The sequence below is a fragment of the Poecile atricapillus genome, chromosome 1 (genome assembly GCF_030490865.1).
Source record: "Poecile atricapillus isolate bPoeAtr1 chromosome 1, bPoeAtr1.hap1, whole genome shotgun sequence".
Classification (NCBI taxonomy): domain Eukaryota; kingdom Metazoa; phylum Chordata; class Aves; order Passeriformes; family Paridae; genus Poecile; species Poecile atricapillus.
This window is the reverse complement of record NC_081249.1, coordinates 60,742,787-60,750,637: the sequence shown is the minus strand read 5'-3', so window position 1 is coordinate 60,750,637 and position 7,851 is coordinate 60,742,787. Positions and strand designations below refer to the sequence as shown.

The 7,851-nt window shown below is 44.7% G+C and overlaps 1 protein-coding gene across 9 annotated transcripts in view; it reads left to right on the top strand.

Moving 5' to 3' along the window:
- Positions 1 to 580: 580 nt before the first annotated feature.
- Positions 581 to 7,851, top strand: part of ENOX1 (ecto-NOX disulfide-thiol exchanger 1) — a 353,570-nt gene continuing 346,299 nt past the window's right edge. For 5 of the 9 annotated variants that reach the window (XM_058829117.1, XM_058829119.1, XM_058829110.1 and 2 more), the window contains exon 1: positions 583 to 904. The gene's annotated coding sequence lies outside the window, so the exon portion shown is untranslated. Of the gene's footprint in view, positions 905 to 986; positions 1,137 to 7,851 lie in introns of those variants that run through there. The other 4 variants (XM_058829123.1, XM_058829121.1, XM_058829113.1 and 1 more) reach the window with 4 other exon arrangements.

Genomic DNA, 7,851 nt, shown 5'->3' with positions numbered 1-7,851 from the left:
ATATAAAGGTGAGGTATGGTGCACTTGCCACACTTGAGGGTTGTCTCCTGCCCAGGAGATGAATAAGCAGAAAACCAGACCCTAGCTAAGAGTGAAGAGTGTTCCCTAAAAGATGCTGGTTCAAAGCCACGGCTAAAGGGTAGGTGGAAGTCTCGCAGGTAAGACACGCAACTACTCCTCACGGGAGGACTCCCAAAGAAAGCACCGATCAGCTCATCAAGCTGCACAGGATGCTGTGCTTAGCACCCGGGGCGTTTGAGGTGGGAAAAACTTGCGGCAGGATGCTCAGCTCGGGGTGCCTGGAGCTCGCACCCCTCCCGCCGCAGTGCCCGCTCCCCGCCGCCCACCCACGGCCGGCTCCCCACCCCTCCGGCGGAGCGGGCCGAGCTCCCCGCGGCTGCGGCGGGGCTGCACCCCGCTTCCAGCGGCCCCAGCGCCCGCCCCAGGGGCCGCGCCCGGCACCTCCCCGGCGGGGCCGCTGTCCCCGGGACGCCGTGACGGCTGTGCGCTCCCCGCCCTTCTCACGCCCCTCTCCCCTTTCCTCCTCCTCCCCCTCTTCCTCCTCCTCCTCCTTCGGGAGCCTTGCCTCCCCTGCACACCTGCCTTGCCATTTGTCGGCGGCTTTGCTAGGAGGGGAGAATTTTCCCTCGGTCCCTTGCAGCATCCCTCCCCGGCACACACACATACACACGCACACGCACACGCTCGCTCTCACAGCCGGACGGGCAGAAGCACCGCGCTGCCTGTGCCTCAGCGGCCGCCGCCTCTCCGCACCCCGGCCCCGCGCTCCCCGCCGCCGCGGGGCGTCCTCCGCCTGCTGCAGCGCCGCCGGGCCCGGCAGCCGCCGAAGGGGGGCGGCGGCGGCGGCTCCCGCTGCTCCGCGGCCCCGCACCGGCAGCGGTAGGTAGGTACGGCGGTCCCGCGGCGGCAGCCCGCCCCGGGCGGCTCCCGGCGCTGCGGAGGGACGGGGACGGAGGGAAGGAGGGAGGGGAGGGCGGCGGGAGCGGGGCGAGACGCGCTGCCCCAGCCCCGCCGGCGGCGCTCGCCTCGCCCGGCTCCTGCTCCGGCTGCGCTCCCGCGGGGCCCCGCGCCGCCCCCGCCGCTGCCCGGCGCCCCCCGGGCACCGGCTCTTCCCGGTGAGTCTGAAAGTTTGCTCTCCTGGGCGCCTGGTGTTTGTTGTTGTTTGGGGTCCGCCTGTTTAGGCTGGGCTTTTATTTTCCCATTCCAGCTAGCGGGCTATTTATTTATTTATTTTTTCTTTTCTTCCTTTTTTTTTTTTTTTTTTTTTTTTAATTGCAGTCGCTGCTGCAGCGCGGGTAGACCGGGGCTCCCGCGCCCGGCGCTGCCCCTGCCTCGCTGGGCAGAGTCCCCCGGGGCACACGCGTGGGCAGGCGGGCGGCGCACCCGGGGCGGCCGGAGCCGGGGTCCCTCCCGCTGCCCTTCTTCCCTCTAAGAGCTGGGTGGCTGCGGCTGCGAGGTCGCCGGCAGCCCCCCTGCAGTTGGCAGAACAGTTTTTGGTGGCAGCTCAGGAGGAGACTGTCCCATCCCTCTCCTGCTTCTCCTCGTTCACTGAGAGAGTGTTTTAAAACAGGTTTCTGTGAAGCTATAGGTGACAGGATACCGGTGTCACCGAGAGCCGTGCTCCGTTTTGTAACTAGCAGTGTTACTGTAGCGGGGTATCAGCTGGGGAACAGCCGTATTCGACCCCGATGAGGAGAGGGATTGGTTGTGGGTCATGTCCATCTTCCGCTTCTTTCATCTAATTGCTAGAAGTAGCTTGCTGTTGTTTGTGGTAGAAGCAGCTCACTTGCATTTTACTCTTTTGTTCTTTGATTCTAAATGTGGTTTGGTGGGGGCTCCTAGTTTCTGATAGGAAACTATCAGAAACTATAGAGGTTGAAAAAATCCATCTCTGAGCAGGAGAGGCAAGAAGCTTTCGGCTCCTTCCCATGAACTGTGTATTTTCTACGTTGTGTGTTGTTGCTTCTTTTTCTTTTCTTTATCACTGGGAGTTCTGCTGTAATGTTTCAAAAGCTTTGGTTTTTTTTTTTTTTTTTGCAATGAACCTAATTCATTTTTTTTTTCTCAAATTTAAAATGGAGTGATAAAATGTATAGGCGTTAATAAGTAAGTTGAAAGGATTTTGAAATAGCGCGTGTTGTGCATGGTGTGAAATTGTAGATATACATAAAAGAATAATAACTACTCTGCAGGTTTTCTTTTAAACCTTCTTCTCTGTGACTTTGTGCTGAACTCTCTTCATCTGTCTCTCAGCTTTTAAGTCTGATTGTTTTTTGCAATTGAGGTCTCCTGTCATGTTGTGGGAATTGCATTGGTAGGCACCCACATTTGCCTCATAATCTTTTATTCTCTCATTTTGTAAAGACTTGCCATGGTCAAAAGTACATGAAATTTGCTATTGTGGCTTTCAATTTCAGATCTCTTTTCCTGATGCTTTTATTCATTTCACTATTTGATAATTTATTTATTTATATTACAACCAAAGAGGGAGCGGGAGAGTAGGGAATTGTCTCTGACTCTTCTGTCTGTCCAAATCTACAAGAAAAAAAAAATAATAGAAAGATTATGTAAAGAAATTAAAGCACTGAGACAACCTAGATCTGAATTCCAAGAACAAAAATTACGGTGGCATGTGTGCTTGCCCCCACCAAGCGTTCTGCAGCATGTGGTATTTACAGAACTTGCAGTGTACAGTAGCTCTCCAGTAGTAAGAGAACGCTTTGTATCCTTGGAAGTGAGAGAGTCTTTAACAAGTCAGCAAAACTATAGATACAGTCAAGGAACACTGATACACATGTGAGTGTGTGCATGTATAAATATCACCAGATTGTCTGAGTTCATTTTCTCTCAGTATAGTTTGTCTTCCTCAGCCTGGAATATATACATATTTCCCCAGAATTTTGAGGCAATTTTTTACCACTCTTCTCTGTGTGCATGTGTTTTAATGTTAGTCTTAATCTCACTGTAAAATACAAAATAATCCAATAATAGATTTAGAAGACTTTATTGCCAGGCAAACCAGGCAATAGATCATGAAATCAGACAATAGTATTTTGTTTCCTAGCAACCCCCTACTGCAAACAGAAAACAAAACGGTGGTGGATGCTTCCACATGATGATAGCTATATGTCGAAATCCCCAAGCAGTAGATACTGAAGTACTAATTGTTTAGGGAAACTCACTCCTATTTGTTTCAGCTGCTTTGTTAATATTTTCCTTTTGTCAGAAAGATTTGCTGGGGTAAATGCAGTTAAATTGTTAAAATTTCACACTGGTCTCTTAATAATAATGTCTGTTAGAATGAAGAGGGCACAAAATTAAGTAGAATTTTTGCCACTAAGAATGATTTTGAGTTTTCTGTTCTTATTGCAGGACTGTTTCTAAATCTGTGCTATTACAGACCCTTGAAAATCAGATATATCATCTCCTTTATCCAACATCCAATATCTTTCTGGATTTTGTGTTGTTAGTCATCCTTTAGTTTTGTGTTTTAAAACTATGTTTATTAGAATGTATTGGAAGAAAAATCCTTTGTGGCTCCTAGGAATGGAAAGTAAAATCTAAGTACCTCTTTGCCATGTTTACATTCTTGGCACTCAGTTCAGCACTTCCAAGGAATCAGTGCTATCACAGTGCAGCAGGATTGGGTCCTAAGCCATCATCTTTCTAAAAGAGCTTTTGATAATGCAGTAATTCCCTTAGTTAAAGTGCCTGAGCACTGAAATGGCATCTCGACCCTGAATCAATCTGGGATGCACTTTGTGCACTGCCATCTATCTGAAAAAATCCATTAGTGCAAGCTGGAGATCTGACCTGGGATGGGTGCAGGTGTTTGAGCTCTGGAAGCTGCTGGAGATGCTGAGCTGGAAAAGGAAGGTGAATAGGAAAAGGAGGTGAGCAGGCACAGATATGTAGCTGTATTTACGATGCAACAGAGAAGTTTCTATGCTTTTGTCTCTCTTTTATAGGAGAAAATGGCAAAAAGGTGTTTGCCGAGTTTTACCTGCAAGTCTTCACTATCCAGCAGTATTTACAGACATCACAGTGAATTGAAACAGAGGCAGTTTTTCTATTGGTTGCATCGGTGATTCTGTGAAAGTGAAAATATTATTCCAGTCTGGGAAACTGTAAAATCACAAGGAAAATTTGCTGTGGGGAAGATAGCGTACTTAGTCATGTATGCATTATTGAACAGTATTCACACTAGGCATGGGAAGGGTGTTCTCTGAGTGACTTAGGGGTTCACAGCATTATTTAAGCGATCCCATGTGCAGTCACAGACAATTTATTTATATTGCCTATAGGTATTTTTCTGGTTCATCTCAAGTACTGAGGTACAAAAGGGTTACAGCAGATGCCACTTGAATAAAAAGGGTTGAAGTGGAATGGTCAGAGTATTATAATTCTGATAAATATCTATGAGCAGTTACTTTCTTGTCTATATTTGAAATCACGCATTTTAGTGCCATAGCATGTGTGGATGGTTTAGTTTAGAGCATGCTAATTGAATTTTGGAAGGCTTTATGGATTGAGAGGAAGTAGTCATTTTCCAATTTTTCTTCTCCGTTTCCTTCTCAGATGGCACTACTCCCAAAACTTGAGTCTTACAATTAGGTAGTCCACAGATGAAGCTTGATATGGCTGACTAATTGCAGTCCCTGCTTTGCCTCTGCCTGTGTTTGCCAGGCAGCGGAATGAAAGAAAGCAAATAAAACAAAAAGTACAAACAAAAAACAAAGGGGAGAGAAGTATTCTGTGTATAAACAACGGAAGACATTTGGAAGTGATTTTAGATGCTCTCCATGAAACTCCTTTTACACCAACTGCATTTTTTGCTGGTGGTGAATGTAAAGCTTCTGTCTGCTGTAATGTGGGTTGGCCACTGATGGAGGCAGCCAACCCATGATCCAAACCAAAAACCTTCTTCTCCCTTCTTCCCACTAAAGATCATCTTAAATGGAACAGTGAGTTATGTCTATTCCATTTAAAGGTGTTCAGGAGACAAGAATTAAGAAATGAACAACTTTGTTCTTTCTCTTCAACTGCACAATGATGGTTGTGGCTAATGTGCTACCAGGGAATGTGCTGCATATCTTGCTGAGATACATAAGCCTTTCCAAATTTTTCACAAGGCTTTCTTTTATTATTGTTTTTCAAAGTGGGTACTGAAGTAATGCGAATATAGAGTTTACTTACTGCGTGTTTAAACCTATAGGCTTCATGATTACTGTACTGAGGGATATTTACTTAGGTATTTATTTCCTGTTCTTTTAAGAAGAATGATGCTAGTTTTGGACTCTCTTGAAGCTTTTTTTTTTTTTTTTTTTTTTTTTAAATCCTGTTACCTTAAATTATTGTGCTGTCAATTCTTGCCAAATACAGAAAGTAGACCACCCCAGTAATTATGGAAACTGAGGATTTGGTTCAGCAGAGCACTGACTTGGACACACAACTTTTCTTTTTTTTAAGCGTGTGCTTAAGCTCATCTCTACTTGCTGAGATCAACTGCGTTTAAGAAAGTGGTGAAAGTTAGACATGTAATTAAATGCTTGGTCGAATAGGGCAAAACCTTTGATACTAATGTCTTTGCTTTGTTGTAAACAGAACTTCAGGACAATTCCTCCAGGACAGCAGAGTGAAGGGAACAAGTAGGGGGAAAAGGCAAGTTCTTGGGGCAAGGGGTATCAAATCAGGAATTTACTGGTGGGTGATAGTGATGCTGGAAGGGATTGAGAATTAATAAATGAGTCTGGAATGGGATTTGATTACAGAAGATCATGATTTGTGCTTGAGCTATCAAGAAAAAGGTACCATTTTGGCAAACAAAGAGGTGGGATTCCCTTTTTGTAAGACTCTGTTGTGAGCACATGTGAAAACTGAATATCAATAGGAAGGTATTGACAATTTGACTGAAGCTCAAAGAAAAGCAACAAAATACTCACAGGTCTGGAGGAACTAGCTTGAAGGGAAATATTCAAAAACAGACATCTCTAGTCTGGGACTGAATATGGGAAGATGGGTTAACTACGTGTCTGTTTGAAATGTATTTCAGTCATAGCAGTCAGATTTTTTTTTTCTGTCTTATGTGAGAGAATACTTAGGACTAAATTGAGAAATTGAGGAAATATAAGTTTAAGATGAATTCTGGGCCAAAACTCAGTAATAGAAAAATGTATTGTAGCCTCTATTAGTATGTTTGTAGTGCAAGCCCCCCACGACTCTTCAGATGTTTAAAATAAGAATAGGCAAATTGTTGGCAGGTGTACTGGAGAAGGCAATCCTGTATTTTCAAGGAGATGAAGTACAAGACCTAACAGCCCCTTTTCATGCTTCTGTTTTGTTCTAGTTTCAGCTGAAGGTTGCAGGAGGTCAGATCCCAGTCTGGCCAACCTTGACTTGATTTCCAGTGCTGAGACAGTTGGGTTTTGTGCTTTTGTAATGCAGGATTCAGAACAGGGTCATCATGTGGGCTCAGGTTGAGTCACTGATGGGATGGTGGATGTATGAGGATTAGCTACAGTAGGTTTTTTAGTAAACAGCTGTAGGTTATTAATTTGTTTTCCCTTTTGGAAATGATGAGCATCTCAGGTGGTGTAGAGGGCATAGAGGTGACAGCTTCCTCTTTCTTGACAGTTTCTGCAGCATATTTTTTTATCATTTGAGGACACTTACTGCCATTAGGTGCAATGATGGATAGCAGGTACTGCTCCTTTCTTCCTGTCTTCTCATCATGATGCCCTGATCTCTGCACAGCTGTCTCCTGTGATCTGGCTAGTCAATGTGCAGTGCAAGTCCTGATGACCACTGCCACCAGTGGTGTGTTTTCTGGAAGAGATTGAGAAAAGGGGAGAGACATAGAGATGACCTTTCCAAGGGTGCATTGCTTTAAATGTCTCCATCATCATCTGTATAAACTGGAGAAGACTTAGCCAGGGAATGTGCAGGTTCAAGGTATAATGACGGCTTTCTTGTGGAACCTTTTCCTGGAATGAAGTTAATATACTGGTTTATTGCAATTCATGTTACTCGAAGCAAGCATTCAGAAAAAAAATGTTCTGCAGACTGATATCATCAGGGAATGTTTTCCAACAGCCATGCCAATTGCAGAGGAGGAGGTGGATTTCCCTCTGCTGCGCTTTATGGATACCTGACAGCCAACTGTTTAAACAAGGCCTATTTTGGTAACCATAAGGTAAAAACAAGTGATTCAGAATAATCCTTTTTAGCATGTTAATGATTAAAACAGCAATCCTGCAGGAATATCACATACAGAGGAAGGCTGGTCTGGGGTAGAGCTGGTTGGTGAGACTGACCTTTGGTTTATGTACTTGACAGTGCAAGAAAGGAGTGCATTGAAGTAGTGGAAGATAGGTTTAAGTCTTCTGTGTGCAATATAATGTGGAAAAATTTGGTCTGTCTTATTAAAAACCAGTACACTCCCAATACACTCCAGGTGTATTTGGTTATATAGAAATCCTCGAGAGGTAATCCAGGTTCAGTCCTTGCTGGTGCTTGTCTCTGGGAGTTGGTGGATAGATTGGTGATGGAGGGCTGAGAAGAGGTTCATTTTGAAGGGATGAAATTGAAGGAAGATTTTTAGGCAGAACATAAGGATTTAGACTGAGGTTGATTACTAATGCATTGCTTCTGCTACAGGGACAGTTTTTTTTGGGATGGATAATTTGTTGGTAGATGGATAAGTCAGATAAATAGAAGTCATACAGTTGATCAAGTAGATCAAGCTTGGTAGGTGCTGGTAATCAAATTGTGTAGATTGGTTTACTTAGAATTATTTGTGTATGTTAATAACACTCTTCTGTGTCAATGTGT